The 20,491-nt window shown below is 44.8% G+C and overlaps 1 long non-coding RNA gene across 1 annotated transcript; it reads left to right on the top strand.

The window, feature by feature from the left end:
* The first annotated feature begins 3,947 nt into the window (after window positions 1-3,947).
* On the top strand, window positions 3,948-8,279 carry LOC131412441 (uncharacterized). The gene is made up of 3 exons (XR_009221771.1): window positions 3,948-4,191; window positions 7,088-7,225; window positions 7,754-8,279. It is a non-coding gene; the product is annotated as an uncharacterized LOC131412441 (long non-coding RNA).
* Window positions 8,280-20,491: the final 12,212 nt, after the last annotated feature.

The following is a 20,491-nucleotide window of genomic DNA, read 5'->3' as shown; positions in this document are numbered from 1 at the left end:
TTATTCTGATTTTTAAGAGTGAGGCACAAGCCTAGGTTTTTCTTGTTGTGAGAAGTAAACTATTCCTTGTGTGGCCGGTAATTTTAGAACTAAGCATGGGATTGTTCTTGTAAATATTGAATCTGATGGCTTAATGAAAAAAAAGCGAGCGTCCTCATCTGGGTGGGCAGGGGCGGCTCGCGCTGGTAAATTGCGCCCTTGTCCAGAGGACCCGAGGGGGCGGTCTCCAGGGGCCTGCCCGAGAGCCGGCCGGGAGCTTGGCGGACTCGGTGGCTTTGGCAGTTTGGGAAAAAAGCCTGAGCTGGAGATCCGCCTCTCCCGACTGGATGCAGCGCTGTGATGCTGGGGCCCGCGGACCGACACGGGCGGCCGGTGAGGCGCTGCAGCCCGAGGATGTCCGAGGACCGACCTGGCCACCAAACACGTGTCCGCTTCCAGCTGGGGCTCAGCCCTTTTAACCCTGGAGTTTGGCCCCCAGATCCCCACTTTACTGATTTAAGCAATCTTGTTCTGATCTCAGGTACTGGATGTTAAGAACAGGAAAAGAATTTATATTTTTTACTTTATTTCCTTTTGAATTGCTGGAATTTAAAGAGAAACATTTTTTAAAAGAAGAGGAGTTGGGGAGGTGGCCTCTGCCACACTCCGGATGCCACAAATTCCATTCAGCAAAAAAAAACTGAAGACTAATGCCCCAAAGGTCCACCTTGGGGTGAAAATTGGTTGTTTTCTGACCCTTATCCTGGACCCTGATTCCAAATTTACTTTATCATAAGAATCACCTGAGAAGATTGCTTGAAAAACTCGGATTCCTGGGGTCTACCCCCAACTCATTCCTCAGACCCTTTGGGAGTTCGTATTTCAAGCCAGTGGCACCCTGGAGCGGGTGAATCATGTGAATTTCCGGGAGGAGGTGTTAAAATGCAAGGGCAGCTTCTCTGGGTCTGGGGTGGGGAGATTCTGAATGTCTAAAGATCTCCCAGGTGCTGCCTTGTCCTGGGGTTCAAGAGAGGAGCTGACACCCAAAGTAGGGGGAGGAAGGGGCCCTGTGAGTCGAGGGGTTGGAAATGTAAAGAGAAAACTAAAGAGAAGATCATCTGAACTGACTTCCCACCTTCTAAACGTTACTGTACTATCAGTAATGTTTGTCGACAGACTGAATGGTGCACATATAGTCTGTCAAGCCTGCTGGTGGAGAAGAGATGCGAATCCACTCCAAAGTCAAAAATGAAAAAGAAAAAGATAGACCACCTTCAGTTGCAAGCGGAGACAAAATGAAGCCTAGGTGGGAGAATGGGGTAAATGCAGCTAATATAGAGAGTACTTGGGGCTAGGTTATTAATGAAGGGGAGGCCCCTCTACCCACCCTCCTCCCCAACCGCCCCAGGCATGTGTCTAGAATCTGCAAGGTTGGTCACTTGACCTTCGGGTACAGGATGGAGGAGGGGAGGTGATGGGGGGCTGTCTATGGACAGGGTCCAGAGGCTGCTGGGTTGGGTAACTGCAGAGAGTGGCTGAGCCTACTGGGGGGACTTTCCTCAACAATGTAAACAGCAGTGGAGAGAGAGGGGACTCCGGCCTTGGGCACAGGGGTTGGAGCAGCGGTGACCTGAGTGACTCAGGGGTGGGATAGAGAAGCAGCAGTCAAGCGGCCTAGATGAGGGGAAGAAGAAAACAAGTAGGGAACATGCCAGAAGATTCCTCCATTCTTGTGAAACAGCTTGTGCTCCTAAAGCGGTGACTGGTAAGATAACAGGGACATTTACCCTGCGCTATTTTATTTAATCCCCAAAACCATACTTGGGTTAAGAACAGATAATACCCATTTTACGTGCAAGGAAATGTGTGGTTTCCAAAGCTGAGTACATCAGATTCGCCTGGAGGGCTGGGTGGTTCCTCCAGAGTTTCTGACTCAGCAGGTCAGGGGAGATTTTTGCATTTCTAACAAGTTTCCAGGGGGTGCTGCTGCTGGTCCTGGGGCCCCACTTTGGGGACCACTGATTTAGAGACCACGCGGATCATACAGGGTCGTCCAGGCTGAGACGTGGAGCCACCGTCCCTCTGTGACAAGGCTTGAGCCTGCTGTAGTGCTTCTTGGTAAGGATCTGGAAAGAGGTCTGTAAGTCACTTTTAGGGAGCAGGAGGCCTCCTGAGGGTGCAGAAGCAAAAGGAGCGGAGACAGAGCACCCTGCCTGGGACCCGCCACCCCGAGGAATGCTGGAGGGGGGATGTTAGGATCTCTCAGGCTCCCTGCGTTCTCTGAGGCCTCTGCACAGGCTGAGAGCCACAGGCCATGCTTCCCCAGGCTGCCCGGGAAGACTTCTCAGCGTCTTCTCCTGCTGCTCAATGTGCACTGCTCCAGAGCTGAGATACCGCCTGATGGACCGCTGATATCAAGGGCACCTCCATGACTCAGTAATAAATCGTGCATTTAGGGGTACGAGCTGGGCCCAAAAGGTATTCAGCAGGAATGGAATGAGGCTGGGGATGGGGATGGTGGGTGGGGACAGAAGGAACCTACAGCAGCTTGGTTTGCTGGAAAGAGCCTAAGTGTTTAGGAATCCAAATTCAGCTCCATGGTGGTCTCTGGCAACACGAGCCTCAGCCTGTGCTTCTTTAAAATGGGCGTGTTATTCCTACTTTGGAGAGTTCTATGCACACAAAGAAGTCTAACTGCTATGACTACCATGATGGCTGTTTCCGCCAGGCCCTGCCTGGTTCTCAGCCTCTTTAGTCCTCTGGTGCCCCCCTGTGCCCACCTGAACACGGCCAGCCCCAGCCTCTAGGGCGGAGGTTCTTGACATGGGCCCAACAGTACTGGTTCCTTTCAATCTCAGGAAACCCAGCTGGACCAGCACACAGGGACTCAGCATCAACTCATCCTCTCTGCTAGTGCAGCCCTCACCTTGGCCTTATTCCTGAGAGGCGCCCCCCGCCCATCCCTGTTCTGCTCTCTGGGCCCAAGTCCCCCCAGGGAAACCAGATTATCTCCTGGTTCCACCCAGGAACTTGTGTTCTGCACGGGGACCTGGGGGCTGGCTGCTGCCGTTCCAAGCATAGGGAGCTGGCTTTGATTTCTGACCCACTGGGCTGCCTCTATTTGCCAGAGCACCCCATTGTTCTCCCAGGGGTCTCCCCAATGCTGACTCCCCCCTCCTATTGTCAGAGTCAAACCATCACACGCCTTATTCCAGTGGGATGCACACGATTTTGCTTGCGGACCCCCTAAAAGAATTTTGAAAAACTAAGTACCAGTTATTTTTCATCATAGAGTTAAATAAATATATGTTCAGTGGGAGGTAGAACATATTAAAGACTTCTTAAAAAGAAATAACATGAAGACTGACCATAATTGGAAAATATATTTCATGACACCATTTGATAATGCCACCTGAATAAGCATGAAAAAAATTGTGTAAAATTTTTATCTCTGAATTTAAATCCACACATCTGGATATTTTTTGATAGATCTGGAAAACTTTCCAGTTATACTTAAGAGTCAGCATCACTACCATATTCTTTTAAAAAATGATGTGCATTTATTAATTTTTCATTATAAAAATATGCATTCCTTAAGGAAAATGTGGAAAACAGCAATGTAGAAAAGTTATCATATGCCCAGAGTTCCTTGTGTATTTATTTGCAACTTCTTGTGACATAATTTCAAATTTACGGAAAAGCGGGAAGAATAACCCAGGAACTCCCGTCCACCCTTCGCCCAGATTCACCAATTTGTGGTTTTATTCCATTTGCCTCATCACTTACTCTGTATTGATGTACATGTGCACACTGGCTTTGTAATGAATCGCTCGAGAGTCATGGAAATATCTGCCCTCTATCCTTAAACACTGGATGTGAATTTCCTAAGAACAAAGACATTCTCTTTTGTAACCACAGTAGAATTAGCAAAATCACAAAATTTAATATTAAAACAATACTATTGTCCAATCCACAGTCCGTATTCAAATTTTGACAACTGTCCCAGTAATGTCCTTTAGGATTTTTTTTCCGGGATCTAATCCCGGACCACACATTGCACTGGGCTGTCACATCTCCGGAAGATACTGGAACTCTGCTGCAGCCTTTCTTTGTCTTTCTTGAACTTGCTTTTTGAAGACCACAGGCTCTATTTATTTTGTAGAATGTCCTTCAGTTTGGTTTCGTCTCCGCTCTCCTCGTGATTAGATTGAGGTATGCGTTTGTGGCTGGACGACCCCAGAAGTGATGTTGTGTTTTCTCGGTGCGTCCCCTGAGGAGGTCAGGATGTCAGTTCCCAGGGCACGCAAGTGTGAACTTTGGTCCCTTGGTCAAGGCGTTCTGATCCTGAATTCGGAGCACCCCAACTCCACCCTTAACAGTGTGTATGCAAAACAGGGAAAGACAGTGTTTCACCTTGGCACCTGGGGGCTACAGAGGTTTTTACACCCCAGAAAAATGCTCCATAATAAGATTTGGGGTGGATAAGGAGCTGGCTTTCTTTTGTAAATGGGAGGAGGGTTATTGTGAAGGTGTTGCATTCTCCAGGCAGTTTTAGAGGAAAACTGACAAACATTGAGGATTTGAGAAATTGATCCATTGCTGGCACGTTCCCCTGGGGAACTCTGTGTGTGGTTTGAAGACCCCTGCCCCGTCCCCCTGCCTGGCTGGACCCCCCTCCCAGTATTAGGGCCACCTCACCCCATCCTGCTGTCATTAAAGGATTGCGCCCAATGAGTTCCAAGCTCTGGTGTCTCCCCGCCTCCTTTGAGGCTATCGTGAGCTCCTTGAAGCCGGGAGCTTACTGACACTTTCATCTTTGTAGCCCCTGCCTCTGGCACATGCTCCATAAACACCTGTGAAAGGAAAGCTTGTGATTTTATCCTGCCTGCTAGAAGATCCTCACCATCGAGGACCCCCACACACTCATATCTGGCCAAGCCCAGCCCGGAGATTGAGTCACTGGCACGTGATATACTGGCCAGCCTGACTATGCAAAGTCAAAATGAACGGGTGGCTTCCAAGATTTCTGCAATTCTGGGAAAGCTCTGTGGGCACCTCTCCAAATCTTTGTACATCCCCCTCCCACACTGCAAACTGGCTGATGGCTAAAATTCCACACATAGATATTCACTCCTTAGCATAAAGACTTGATCCCTTTTAAAATGCAAGATTGCCCGGGAAGGATGGCACTTACAGTCTTGCAGAGTTTGATGTGGGTGGGTTTCTCTCTTTCCCAAGAGCAGGTTTTGATAAGTTGTGGAGGAGACTAGTTTCTTGGATATTGCCAAGGAAAAAGCACACACAAGAGAAAGCCCCAGGATTCTAAAGACACATTGTAACCATTTCATCTTTTTGTGTGGTCCCCAGCAGCTCAGGGTTCATGCAGTTGTTCATTTGCTGTTATAACTCCTTACCGACGGGCGCCCAGAGCTGCTGCAGGCGCTTGGGATGCTCTGGCAGCTCTGACACCTCCTGGGTCTGGCTGGTCACCCTCTCATCGTCTTCTACATGCCACGAGCCCTCGGTCAACAGCTCCACTCTCCCCCTCATTTTGGTGGAGGAAGGTTGAGTCTTGGTTGCCGAGGCAGGGCCCTGTGGCTCTTGGAACCAGGAACAAGGTGTGATGTTCAGGTTTTCACTGGCCTATTAAAAGCATCAGGCTTGTGCTTAAAGCAATAAGGAAAACATTCAACTCTGTGGATCAACAGGCTTCTGTCGTTCTGGGGAAGCCTTGGGCCTCTCTGGGAGACGCAGAGCGAGATCCACAGATGCTAGAACAGAGAGCTCTGACCTGGCCGAGGGTGTGGACATCCCCTTCCCCGGGGAGGTGACATGCTCCATTGTATACCCTCTAACTCTGATGTCAGCTCCCACTGCGCCAAAGAAACGCAAAAGGAACTCACTCAGGCCACTGGTAGTTTTTTTTTCACCACAACAAATTGTGGTGCCCTCCCCCACAAAAGAAAAAGTTGGCAGAATCCGCCAGAAGATTTGAATTCAGGTGTATTGAATTGTCGGGGAGGAAAAGGTCACTGATTAATGGGTTGGGAGCATAGAGTCAGTTTTTTGTTTGTTTTGTTTGTTTGGATTTTTCTTTCTTTTTTTTTGATCAACACTGAGTTTTTAATGGACAGGCAAGCATTGGGAGACGTTGATTTTTTTTATAAATCAGACCGATACACAGAAAGCTCCTTTCATTGGTGTGTTCAGAGAGCCCTTCATTATGAAGACTCAGCACTGCTTGGAAAACAGTCTGAATGAATGCGTCTCAGTGTGGGAGGCTGGGACGTCGAGTGGGGACAGGGTGGGAGGCTGGTGTTTATCTTACTGCTCTGTTGAAGGGTGGTGGCCCTGAAGACATAATACCAGCCTTTCTCCCCCTCAGTTTCCCTGGGCGGAAACTGGGCTTGTGAAAATGCTGGTAGTAAGGCTTCTGCGTGTCAATGAGAACACTGACCCATGAGGCGTGACTGTGAGCTGAAGGCTGGAGCAACCTCACCCTGTGTTCCACCAGCTCCTGCCCGCACACTGAGGGCGATGACAGCAAACCACCAGCGCAGACCCCGTCCCGTCCCAGCCTGGAATTCCCTGCCCAGAGCAGACAGTGCCTTCCCCAGAGATGCTGCCAGGAGGCCCACAGACTGAGCCTGTCCTGCCTCCCTCCGCTGGGTGCAATCCCTATGGAATAGTCTGGATTTTGTTGGTATTTTGCAATCTCTTTTGTTGAGATTCCAAATCTGTTTAATCGCAGTTCAGGAATCTAATTCAAAAGTTCAGACTTTAATGTCTGCCAAGAGGTGGGTTTGGCCATGATAGGAAAACAGGAAGAGGCTTAGAAGTTAATAACGCTGGAAGAAAACAGCTTTTATATTAGCAGTCCAAAATCCAGAGCCCAAGCCCCCACCCGGATCCCCAGCTGTGCTTGCACTGGAGCAGCATGTGTAAGGTTCCTGGAGATGGGCGAGAGGCACAGGGGCATTCCTGGGAGATGTCATTGGAGGGATTTAACTGTTTTCCTTAGCAGAGCCAGGGAACCATATCGCCTTTTTATTTCTGGCACTACCAGCAGGGAGCTACAATACAGAAGATTTGTTCTTTCGTTCAACAGCTACCTAGTGAACATTGACTGTGTGCCAGGCAGTGTCCTAGGCTCCAGGAACGAGCAGGGAACAAGGCATCCAGGTGCTGTTTCTGAGCCTCTTACATTCTGTGGCGGGGACAGATGATAGGGACAGAAATAAATAAGGTAAGTAGAGGTTGTGCTGAGTGTTATAAAATAAATAAGCCAGTGGAGCAGAGTAGCAGTCTTCCAAGTGGGGTTGCAGAGCAGTGACCCTCCCAGTGGACACACACAGACAGGAACGTGTAAAGGCCATCAATTTTCAGATTCTCAAAGAACATGTGTTCTCTTGCTAAGGTGGATCTACTTCCCCTTTCACAATTGTTTGTCTTCCACTTTGCTGTAGAAAGACAAACCTCTTAATCATCCCTAATCCACAGTGGTGCTTTGCCTAAGGGATGTAAAAACCCTCTAAGGGCAAATAAGGGACAGGCTGAAATGTTGATGTGTGCAGAGCCTTCTTTAAACAAAGCTTCATAAGCCCACAGGAGAGCTTTATATCTTCTCCTGGCGTGTGGATATTTCTAAGTGTGAAATCTAGCTTTAGAATTGAGGTATTTTGACCCAGATTGTTGGGTTATTCTGAATTCAGGTGGCGAAAGTGATGACAATTTTATTTTATGACCTGGCCTCTTCCATACCCTCTTGACCCAGATGCATGGCTCCGAGGAGAAACCAAAGAAAAGAGAGGACAAAAAGAACCAACGGAGGCTGCAGCATCTTGTTTCAAACAGGAGCCAAACTCATGGCCAAGGCTCCCACTGTATCCATGTAGCCAGGTCAGAATTAGAATTCAGAAGATTCAGTTCTCAGGAAGATGTATAATAACACATTTGAATTGGAATAAAGATAGTCTCTGGACAGAAGGAAAATCTGATTTGGTTGATTGATTTGACAAAGAACACCAGCTTTGACAATTAGGTTTCACGGCAGAGATTTCCCATGAATTCAATGAGCAAAATTTGCAGCTCTTTGGGTTTTTGTGAAAACTAATGTAAAGCTTGTGATAAGATAAAATTAATCTATGTAGATATGTTGGCAAAGGTGTTTTGAAATGAGAAATGTTTTTATTTTTCTCAACTGATTGTTGAGTGTAACCAATTAAAGTGCCTTTAAGTGAAAGAATGACAGGCAAATTAGGGTCGTTTAATAAGTGTTGGTATGGGACTGGCCCCATGGCTTAGCGGTTAAGTGTGCGCTCCGCTACTGGCGGCCCGGGTCCGGATCCCGGGCGCGCACCCACACACCGTTTCTCCGGCCATGCTGAGGCCGTGTCCCACATACAGCAATATAAGGATGTGCAACTATGACATACAACTATCTACTGGGGCTTTGGGGAGAAAAAGGGAAAAAAAAAAAGGAGGAGGATTGGCAATAGATGTTAGCTCAGGGCTGATCTTCCTCACAAAAAAAATAGATAAATAAGTGTTGGTAATGTGTTTTTGGTGTGCTTGCCAGAAGCACAAAATGGCTCCAATGACTCAGTGGCATATATTTTTGCAAACTACTCTGATCAGAATTACGGTTTTTAAGTACTGACAGCTCCCAAATTGATATGTCCTGCCAGATCTCTACTTAAGTTCCAGACCCACGTGCCCAGTTGCCTGCTGGGCTGCTCTGTCCTAAAGAGGAAGTGATGATGTTTCTGAAGGGAGAGGGAAGAGTAAAGAAGACCTTGAGAAGGGAGCAGAAGGAGAGAGCAGATGCTCCCTGGGTCCCGTGGGGCTCTACTGAAGGCAGGAAGTGATGGGAAGAAGACAGAAACCCCAGACAGATTAAGGGCCCCTCCCAAGAATATGTGGGCTGACGTTCTGTTCCCAGAAACTGCTAATACGGCAAGAAGGAAATAGTGTGCACAGTGGAGGGAGGTGTCCAGTGGTGAATACATGAGAAGGAATAGGATGTACTGGAGTATTGGAGGAAGTCATTTGGTTTAAACTAATTCGGCCTGACCTTGTTTTCACAGACAGGCCTGACGTGGCCTGTTGAGCATGCATTGTACATCTGCTTTAAACATTCACAAGCTCCCAAAGCCGAGAATGATGCTCTTAAAGATAGGGGTGTTGCCTACCCCCGTCAGCATTTCTTTAAGGATAAGCATTTCTTCCCAGAAGCTAAGGATTAATTACTAACCTGCTTTAACTCATCTCACGACCTCTGACCTGCTGGCCACAGACCTGCTGTGCTCACCTTGTGACCACTGACCTGCTGTGCTAGCAAGGCATCTTGTGACAGCAGCAAAAGAGACATTCCGGTCATATGTGATATATGTTCTTTGTTCCAAGGTGGGCATAGAATCACTCTGTACACCCCGTGTCTTTGGAGAGCTTCCTTCCTTGGGGGAAAAGTTCTCCCAGGCTATAGTCCTCAAATTGGCTCATATAATAAACTCACCCCAATTTTGATTTATAGCTTAATTATGGATTATTTGTGCTGACGCCAGATAGGTTCCAAATCGGTGATCCTGAAAAGGCACTGCTGGCTCGCCTCCATGAGAAGTCCCGTGTATCCCCCTGGGGGAAAGAGAAGAGGACTACTGTCCTGACAGAAGACCAGTTTAGGACAAACCTCAGAGAGCAGTGACCTGATGACCAGAGCAAATGGCAGAGCCGAGAATCAGCAGCAATAGCAGATGCCAGCTCATGGCTTAGGAGCAGGCAGGACCAGTGACATCATCAGCCAATTCAGCAATGGCAGAGGCCAATGCCCAAAGGCTAGCAAGACACCCAAAGACAAAGCCAGACCAGTCACAGCATACTTAAGAAGCATGGCCGCTCGCCCTTGTCCCCATGAGATGTGAAAACTTCCCCTGCACCCAGATATCATTTAGGGAGAGAAACTCTGAGAAACGGAGCATTTCCGCAAAAGTGAATGGATAGATGTTGTTAAGGGACTGCTCTAAACCAGAAGAGATCGAGTTAGCAATAACTAGAGTGTTTAAATTCCTCTAATATCCAATATCTGGACCAAAGTGTAGACATCTATTAAAAAATGAAGAAAACTTCATTCTCCACCTATTCCCAAAGAAGTGTTTAATTTTTGACCTCTGCACAAAGTGTTTTCCATTCCATTAAATAATAATGAATCACATGGTGAGAAAGTTATTCTCTTTTCAATTCTCTTTTATAAAAACTTATTTAATAATTGATACATGCAAAAAATATGTAACATAAACATATGTTATATGCACCATAATAAAATTATAAAGCACTAGAATAAAATGAACATCTGTGAATTCACCATGTCACTTAAGAACAAAAATCACCAATACTATAGGATCTTCCCCCAAGCCTCTCTGCCAACCCTCAGAGCTAACACTATTACAAATTTTTTATTTATCCTTCCCTTGATTTTCTTAAAATAGGTTTACCACATATGTATATATATATATATAAACAATGATTAGTTAATTTGCTTGTTTTTGAATGAAAAAAAAAGATTCCTAAATTATGTAGTTTCTGCAACTTGTTTCTTTTCTTCATTCAACATTAAGTTGCTGTTATTCATCCCTGTTGTTGCTCACGGCATAGTTCATCCATTTTCACTGTTGCGTAATATTCCGTTGTGTGGACATATCACAGTTTATTTTTCATTTGCTGTTGATGGATGTTTGGGTTGGGTTTTTAGTTTTTTGCTGTCATGAACAGTGCTACTATGCACATTTGTGTACAAGTCTCATGGTGCCCACCTTCAAGAATTTCTTTAAACCAATCATTTTCAAAGTCCATTTGCACTGGACCAGCATCACGACATCACCTGGGAACTTGTTAGTAATGCAAATTCTCGGGTCCCACTCCAGACCTATTGAATTAGGAACTCTGGGAATGGGGCCCAGTAATCTGTGTTTTAACAAGCCCTCCAGGCAATTGTGATACCCACTAAAGTTTGAGAACCACTAGGATAAATTTAACAGTGGAATTACTAGGTTACAGGGAATATGCATATGCGTGTGTGTGTCTAACTGTCATAAACTGAATGTGTGTCTCCCCAAATTCATATGTTGAAACCTATTTCCCCTATGTTTGGAGGTGGGGCCTGTGGGAGGTGATTAGGTCATGAATAGCATTAGTACCCTTTAAAGACACCCCTGAGAGCTGCCTTGTCACATCTGCCATGTGAGGACAAGTGAAAAGACAGCTGTCTCACTAGACACTGAATCTGCCTACGCCTTAATCTTGAACTTCCCAGCCTCCAGAACTGTGAGAAATAAACTTCTGTTGTTTATAAGCCACCAAGTCTATGGTATTCTGTTATAGCAGCCAGAACGAACTAAGACACTAATTTTGCAAGATAATGCTAAATTGTTTTCCAGAGTAGTTTATTGTTCTAACTGACACCCCTACCCCTTACCCCCAGCAGCAACTGACAATTTCTAGTACTCCACATGCTGTCATCACATGTTAGTGTCGGACTTTTCAATAATACTATAGCTAATTGTTATATAATACTTATTATGTATCAGGCACTGTTCTGTATTTTACATATACTAATTCTCATGCAATCCTCACAACAACCTTATAAATTAGATACTACAATAAAACCCTGCAGTAGTCCTATAAATGAGATCCCAAAACCCAATTATTTAAGAAATTGTGTGGTATTACTACAGAGTTGATGGAATGAAAACAGGAGCTGGGTGGATGATGGCAACCAATTTTCAATAAGGTTTTACTGGATTCACGTCCCTTTTTACATAGGGGAAACTGAGGTGTGGAGAATTGTTGCCTACCCAAGTCTTGGAGGAGCAAGGATGGCACCCAGCCAGTCCAGCTCTGGAGTCTGTGCTCTTCACTCCTGCAGATGGAGATCTAGAGGGTGTAAAATAATACAGTCCGTTAGGGTGCTATATGCAAATTAGTACCTGATTACTAACAAGGCTGGCTATCATTTCATATGTTTATTCACCATATATATTTTCTCTTCTATGAAAGACTTGCTCACATATTTTGCCTATTTTATTATTAGGTTGTTTTGTCTTTTTCTTATTGATTTGCAGGAATTTAATATATGTATATAAATTCTTTATATGCTACCAATCCTTTGTGGTTATATGTGTGCAAATATATCCCCCAATTCATGGCTTGTTTTTTCTTTATGGTGTCTTTTGATCAACAGAAACTATTAATTTTAATGTAGTGCAATGTGTCAAGTTTGTCTTTTAAGTCTATATAAAAAAAAAATCTTTGGGGCTGGCCTGGTGGCGTTGTGGTTAAGTTCGCGCTCTCCGCTTTGGCGGCCCGGGGTTCGCAGGTTCGGATCCCAGGCGTGGACCTACTCACCACTTATCAAGCCATGCTATGGCAGGCATCCCACATATAAAAGTAGAAGAAGATGGGCACAGATATTAGCCCTGTGCCAATCTTCCTCAGCAAAAAGAGGAGGATTGGCAACAGATGTTGGCTCAGGGCTAATCTTCCTCACCAAAAGAAAAAAGAATCTTTCCTTATTTCAAGGTCATAAAAATATTCTTTCATATTTTCTTCTGAAGTTTAAAATTTTTTCCTTTCACATTTAAGTTCTTAATCCACTTGGAACTGATTTTATATAAGGTATGAGGTAAGGGTTCGACTCCTCCCCCACCCACCCCAGGTGGATAATCAGTTGTCTCAGGATTTGTTGCATGGTCCATCCTTTACTCACAGAACTGCTGTATCTCCTCTTCATGTATCAAATTGCAAATAATTGGGGGTTTGTTCTGTTGCGTTGATTAATATGCCTGTAATTGCATCAATATCACACTATCTTAATTACTATAACTTCATAATAACTCTTGATATGAGATTAGGCAAATTCCTACACCTTCACCTTCTGTCCAGCCTTTCTTCACCCTAATGCCCTAAAGCACGCCTTGTATGTAAAGAATTACTTCTCTCCCAGGCATCTAGGATGGTACTAGTTACTCCCATCCTTGGGAGGATTGAGACAATAATCACTAAAATCATTTTCTGTGTTCTGGGGTTCAGGGGAGTAACTCAGTTGAGAAAAGCTTTAGATTATTTTGGGTCCATTGCCCTTCTTTCATGGACATTTTGGAATCAGCTCCCCAAATTTCTCAAAAAAAAAAAAAACCCAACAAACCTGTTGTGATTATGATTGAAATTACATTGACGCTACAGATCAATTTGGAGACAATTGATATCTTCATACTGTGTGATTCCTAACCATAATACAATATTTATTTAGGGTTTAAAAAATGTCTTTCAAAAAAATTTAAAATTTTTCTCTATCAACTTCTTGCTTGTCTTTTGTTATATTTATTCCTAGGTACTTTCTATTTTGTTGTTGTTGTAAATGACATCTTTGTAAAAATTGATATTTTCATTCATTACCTGTGTATGAAAATACAATTGACAGGGCTGGCCCGGTGGCACAGTGGTTAAGTTCACATGCTCTGCTTCAGCGGCCCAGGGTTCACAGGTTTGGATCCTGGATGCAGACCTACATACCACTCATCAAGCCATGCTGTGGAGGCTTCCCACATACAAAATAGAGGAAGATTGGCACAGATGTTAGCTCAGGGATAATCTTCCTCAAGCAAAAAGGGGAGGATTAGCAGCAGATGTTAGCTTAGGGCCAATCTTCATCACCAAAAAAAAAAAAAAAGAAAAGAAAATACAATTGACTTTTGTATATTGATCTCATTTTCAGCCACTTTGCTAAACTCTTTTATTAATTCTAATAATTAGGTCTGAAAATCTTTTGGGCTATCTCTTTGCAGATAACTAGTTATCTAGAAATACTGACACTTTTTTTTTCTAATCCTTAAGTTCTCGTTTCTTTTTCTTGTCTTACTGCACTGGCTAGTACCTCCAGTAAAATGTTAAATAGAAACAGGGATGGTTGGCCTCCTTGTCTGGTTCTTTATTTCAAAAGGAATGCTTCTAATGTTTCTCCATTTAGAAATATGCTTGCTGTAGGCAATTTCCTTCATTCCTAATCTGCTGAGAGTTTCTAATAATGAAAAGGTATTAACTTTTACAAATGATTTTTTGCAGTCTATTAAGATGATCATGATTCCATCCTTTAATTTGTTAAGGTGACAAATTGTGCTTATAAATTTTTCTTATGTTAAACTACTCTGGTACTTTTATTTAATTTATTGATTGATTGATTGATTTATATTGTTTTGTGAGGAAGACCAGCCCTGGGCTAACATCCGTGCCCATCTTCCTCCACTTTACATGGGACGCTGCCATAGCATGGCTTGCCAAGCAGTGCGTCAGTGCGCACCCAGGATCCGAACCGGCAAACCCCGGGCCGCCACAGTGGAGCGCACGCACTTAACTGCTTGCGCTACCAGGCTGGCCCCTACCCTTGTATTTTTAATCACACCCAATTTAGTCTTTCTTACTTTTCTTATAGATTGTTGATTAGTTTGGTAATATTTAGTTTATAATTTTTGCATCAGTATTCCTAAGTGTAATTGACTTATAATTTTCCTTTCTAGTGTTATTCTTGTCTGGCTTTAATATCAAAGTTTTGTTTGTCTTATAAAATAAATTGAGAAATGTTTCCTCCAATAATCCGTTTTTGGAAAATTTGATAGGATTCACCTATAAATCTCTCTGGGACTTGTGTATTCTTTTAGGGTCCATTTTAACTATTATTTCAAACTTCTATATCCTTAATGATTATATGATTGTTCAGATTTTCTATTTCTCCTTTAGTCAGTTTTGATAAGTTATATTTTCTCTTAAACTTATCTATTTCATCTATATTTTCCAATTAGTTGGCATAATGTTTATAGTACATTTTTATGATCGTAATCTCAGCTACATCTGCATTTCTTTTTCTATGCCAGATCGTGTTTATTTGAGTAGTCTCTTTTTTCCCTGATTCATCTTGCCAGAGGTTTTAAAATTTTTTATAAGTCTTTTTGAAGAACTGACATTTGGCTCTGCTGATACTAGTTGCCAGGCACTATTCTGAGTGCTTTACCTTTATTTAATTGGATGTATATAAAACTTTCTCATTATAACTTCCTTATCTTTGATATTTTCTGTCTCCTTGTCTCTGTTTTGCATCCTTTCTTCACATCTATTTCTTAGTTGACCCATACTCTATCTAATCTGCTGCTTAACACATCCACTGAGTTTCAATAATTATATTTTTCATTTCTAAAAGTTCTATTTGGGGGCTGGCCCCGTGGCTTGAATGGTTAAGTGCACGCACTCTGCTGCTGGCAGCCCGCGTTCGGAACCCCGGGCGCGCACCGACGCGCCGCTTCTCCGGCCATGCTGAGGCCACGTCCCACATACAGCAACTAGAAGGATGTGCAACTATGACATACAACTATCTACTGGGGCTTTGGGGGAAAAAAAAAAAGGAGGAGGATTGGCAATAGATGTTAGCTCAGAGCCAGTCTTCCTCAGCAAAAAGAGGAGGATTAGCATGGATGTTAGCTCAGGGCTGATCTTCCTCACAAAAAAAAAAAAAATTAACAAAAAAAATAAAAATAAAAATAAAAGTTCTATTTGGTTCTTTTTCCAGTCTACCTGGTCAATTTTTATAATCTTTTTGTCTTTGTTCACTTTTCAATTACCTATTTTTTCTATAAACATTTCATACTTTATATTTTGTATTTTACAATTTCAATATCAGAAATTCATGTGAGGGCCGGCCCAGTGGTGCAAGGGGTTAGGTGCATGTGCTCCACTGCGGTGGCCCAAGGTTCACTGGTTTGGATCCTGGGCGCGCACCAATGCACCGCATGGCAAGCCATGCTGTGGCGGCATCCTATATAAAGTGGAGGAAGATGGGCACGGATGTTAGCCCAGGGCCAGTCTTCCTCAGCAAAAAAAAAAAAAAAAAAAAAAAAGAGGAGGATTGGCAGATAGTTAGCACAGGGCTGATCTTCCTCACAAAAAAAAAAAGAAATTCACGTGATTCTATATCTGTATCTTGTTCATTCTGCTGATGCCACTCAATGAAGCTTACTTCCTTGCGTATTTGGTAATTTTTTATTGTGAGCTTATATTTGGTTGGACATAATCTCTAGGGATCCTGAGAGCCTAAGCTGGTGATGCTTTCTTCCGGGGAGGATTTATGTTTGCTTTTCTCAAGAGCCGGAGGCTGCTACCACACTGGGCACACTTGGGCTCCATTCAGAGAATCAGGGCTGATGGTAGTTGGAGGTTTAGCTCTCCCATCTTCCAAAGAGCCCAAGGCTTTGTGTCCTGATCCCAGGGCTAGTACTCACGCCATCTCCCACTGTCACATTTGCTGACTACTCCCCTTCTACTGTCATTTTAGTATTCTCTCCCATCCCCGCACCAACCTTAGAGATTGTCCTTATTTTCATACTAGCTTAGCAATCATAGAAGTATGTTTACTGTAATCTTCCAAGGGTCTAGTTATGGTATAGTGGGAGGGACCTTCAGGGGAACGGATTTGCCACAGTCCTGCAAGAGGAATTCAGTTCACTTTTAATCTTTGGATTATATCAAGGAGAAAGTCTGCATTAAGTGTTCTTGTGTCTTTAACACCTCTGTAACACCTGTTAAGATCAGAGACTTCACCAGCAATAATACCTGGCTAGAATTTAATACCATAGTACACGCAGTAGCCAAATATTCCAAAAATCATATGAGAATAGAGCTTGGGAAACACTGGCCTGGATCTCCCCAATTCCTCAGATCCCACGTCCTCCCTAAAAGCTTCCCACCTCAGCCCAGCCCCATGTGCTCTCCCTGCTCTGAGTGACTAAAGCATTGTGGCCAGTGCCTCTCAGGCTGTCTCCTGCTAATCCCCCCTCCACTCTGTGCCGTGCCCCCTAACTCATCCTGAGACTGAAGCAAGCTCCTTGAGGACAGCCAAATCAAAACCCAAACCCAACTCCCCACAGGGTAAGTGTTCCCTTGCACCTCTTTGTCTCCCCGTGAGACCTCATCTCGCCATAAGCCTCACCCTGTGTCTTACTCATAACTGGTGCTCTCATGGCAGTTGGTGAACTCTGCTTGGGTTTGGACATTAAAATGAGTTGGCACAACCAGAGGGACACAGCTGGCAGAGGGGAGGGGCAGGGTGGGCATAAGAAGCAGGCAAGACACTGGTGGGTAACAGCAAATGGGCTGTCGCTCCCAGGCAGACCAACAATTTGAGTGGAGGCGTTAAGACTCTAAGTATCTTGTATCTTGGCTTTTCATTTGTTTGTCTCATAAACAAACAAACACTGGGCTCCTGTTTCCCGGAAGTACAATATGACCCATCCCCACTTCCTGTTGCTCATAGCCAACAAGCCACCTGCACTGACCACTGTGCTGGCCTCCAGTGGACGTTTAGGGGAGCAGAGTTCTCACCCACTCCTGCTTTGCTAAGATCTCATGGACAGCCCTCGTTTTAACCATGGAGGCAGCATCTCCAGAAGTGAACGGGAGTGAGAAGAAACAGTTCTACACCAAAAAGGAAGCCACTTCCTGGCCCAGGCCTCTGCCTTTTGGAAACTAATTATTTATTTTGCAAGATGTTGTTCCTTTTTCAGCCTTAAGTTTATTCCTGAGATCTGGTAAAAGCACTGTAGGGATTAGGTTTTCTCTAAAACGTGCTATGGTTCAACAACTTTACTTATTCAGGCTTTGTTTCCTTTTCTTAAGTCAATAGTTATTTTTCAATTAATCTATTTCAACAAGTATTTAATGAACAGCCCCTCTAGTGTAGGGTTTAAGAGCAAGGATGTGGAGTCAGACTGGCTGGCTTCAAATCCCACCTCCGCCACCTGCTAACTGTGTGACCGTGGGCACATTAACTTTTCTAAGGCTGACTTGCCTTCTCCATTAAATGCAGACAGTAATAGTTCCTGCTGCAGAGGGTTATGGTGATGGAATGAGATCATGCCTGTGAAGGAATTAGTACACTGCTTGGCACATGCTAGGCACTCAATGATGGATGGTGATGATGGTGGTACATGTCACACACCATGTTAGGTTTTGGGGACACCAACATCAATGAGAAACATCCCTTGCCTACAGGGGTCCATAAAATGTCCATTAGATGTAGCAGGCAGTGGTGGAACAGGAAGTCGATTGGACCAGGGGTGGTGTGAGTGAGAAATCCACACCCTGGCCATACGTTCATCTGAGGGCAAGTCCACTAGAGGAGCATTCCCAGCCTCCTGGGAGAGGAGGAATGACCTGGGTTGGGCAGCTGGGAGATGTGGCTGAGCCTGCCCAGCTCAGCCCACTCTCTTTGCAGAACGTCTTATCCGCGGTGCGTGTTCTCTGCTCCTGCACGTGTTAAGCCTACCTGGCCTGCTGTGCTCCTGCAGGGGGAGCTGTGGTTCCCCAGCCCCACCTGTGACCAGGCGGCTAAGTGCGTCTACTTCAGGGACAAAGTATTAAGAAGTCCCTTGTGGCCACACATCTTATGCCACATCCTTCAATACAGCTTTTTCAGTTTTAAAGCTATCATTTTGTTCTCCATCTTTCCAACTTCTCTCTCTATGTGGTAGGCAGCCTCCCAGATGGCACCCAATACTCCTTACCTGCTGGTATTTGTGCTCTCATCTAGCGCTGCCTTGTGTCAGAGGTGGTCTATGTGACCACTAGCATGTGGTAAAAATGATAGTATGTCCCTTCTGAGTTCTCTCTCCCTCCCTCATCACGTGCTCTGGGGGGAGCCAGCATCCATATCATGAGCACCCCTAGGGAGAAGCCCACATGGCAAGGAGTGAGGCCTCCTGCCAACTGCAAGACGAGTGAGCTTAGAAGGAAATCTGCCGGCCTCAACTGAGCTTTGAGCTGACCACGGCCCCGGCTGACCTCTTGACCGCAACCTCCTAAGAGACCCTGTCTCATAATCACCCAGCTAATCCACTCTGAGATTCCTGACCCTCAGAAACTGTGTTTATTGTTGTTTGAAGCTGCTAAATTTTGGGAAAATTTATTATGCAGCAACAGATAATTAATACACTCCATTTCTCAATTGTTTGCACACTCCAAAGGGGAGGAAAGGGTGTTATTGATTGGCTCCCTACACTTCCAACAGATGACAGGATCTGAGGTGTGACACCTGGTGGACTCCACTCCACTTTGGGAGAAAGTAGCGAAGGATGCTTGAGCATCCACCAGGCAAACCTGAGTTTGGATCCTGGCTCTGCCGTTCATCCTTGTGCATGACCGTGGGCAAGTCATTTAACCACTCTAAGCCTCAGCCTCTTCATTTAGGAAATGGAGATAATAACGTCTACCTCGTCAAGCTGTTGTAAGAATTAAATAAAATAATGCATTTAAAGAGCACAAGGGTAAGTGTTCCCTCATGTGCTAGTTATTACTGTGAATTCATCTCTTTTCTTATCGTGAACTTGCAAGAGGTGCCGAGGGACCAGCCTCTTCCTTGCCCCCACCCACCTACCACTCCCCCTACCGTAGAGCGGGGGAGAGAGGAGAACCTCGGTTTTGAAAGCTAAGTGGTATGTGTTTATAAAATAGCAAATACATATTTACCTTTTGGAAATCACCCAAAACTCCACTTTAATTTGTGGAAACCACAAAATAATCCCACACGTGGGACATGAATGCACACAACAACCAGCTCTACTCGCCGATTTGGTTGGAGGACATTCAGAACGACTGGTCCCCTTCAGAAAGGGTCCTTTTTTTAATTTCTGGGGAGGATAGAGTCTGATTATTTGATCAAGAGTCCTTCCCTAGTGATGCCTCCCTAACAGACATCCAGGCGCTTGAAAGCAAGCATAATGCCCCGGTATGAAATTTACTTGGCTAATTTTAAATTTCTGGGCATCCATCATGTACTTAGCTCCAAATTATACGGTAGATCTGTGTTTTTCTTAGACTTCATCCATGCAGCAGGTAAATAAAACAGCTCTGTGAAAGGACCAGAAAAAGCTATGTAAAAGCTCAATGTTCTGTCTTCCTCTGCGAGGGCTGCAAGTCATCTGTCCAGGAGAGCTGTCATCCAACTCCTGTGCAGTTTGGCACTCCTGGATTGTGGGACGACCCAGGATAAGTAACAGCCCAGGTTAATGGAGGCCACCAGCCCAAGAGGCCCCAGCTCCCAGAGCCTTTCTGGTAGCTCACCCCTCCTTCTGACTAAGTCAGTCACCATCAAAACCGTCCACTACTTTCCTCTTTGGGGCATATGCAGTGTCCATCCTGGCCACGAGAGGGCGCAGCAGGGCAACATTCCTCCTGGGGTGCTGCAGCCCGGAGGGACGGTTTGGCATGTCCCTTCCTGTCCTCCAGCACGACGCCCAGAGACAGGACAAATATAGTGTAAACAATAATTGGGAGCCTGCAATTTTGGTGCCACAGCCTTGGATGCCAGCTTCCCTTTCTTTTTCTGACTTTTTTTTTTGGTAAACAACTAATGAGAGGGAACTGGGCTGGGTTTGGAAATAGAAGCCTCCTTTTCCAGGTCAAGGTCCAGGCTCAGACT

The sequence above is a fragment of the Diceros bicornis genome, chromosome 13 (genome assembly GCF_020826845.1).
Source record: "Diceros bicornis minor isolate mBicDic1 chromosome 13, mDicBic1.mat.cur, whole genome shotgun sequence".
Lineage (NCBI taxonomy): Eukaryota > Metazoa > Chordata > Mammalia > Perissodactyla > Rhinocerotidae > Diceros > Diceros bicornis.
This window is presented reverse-complemented; position numbering and strand designations above follow the sequence as displayed.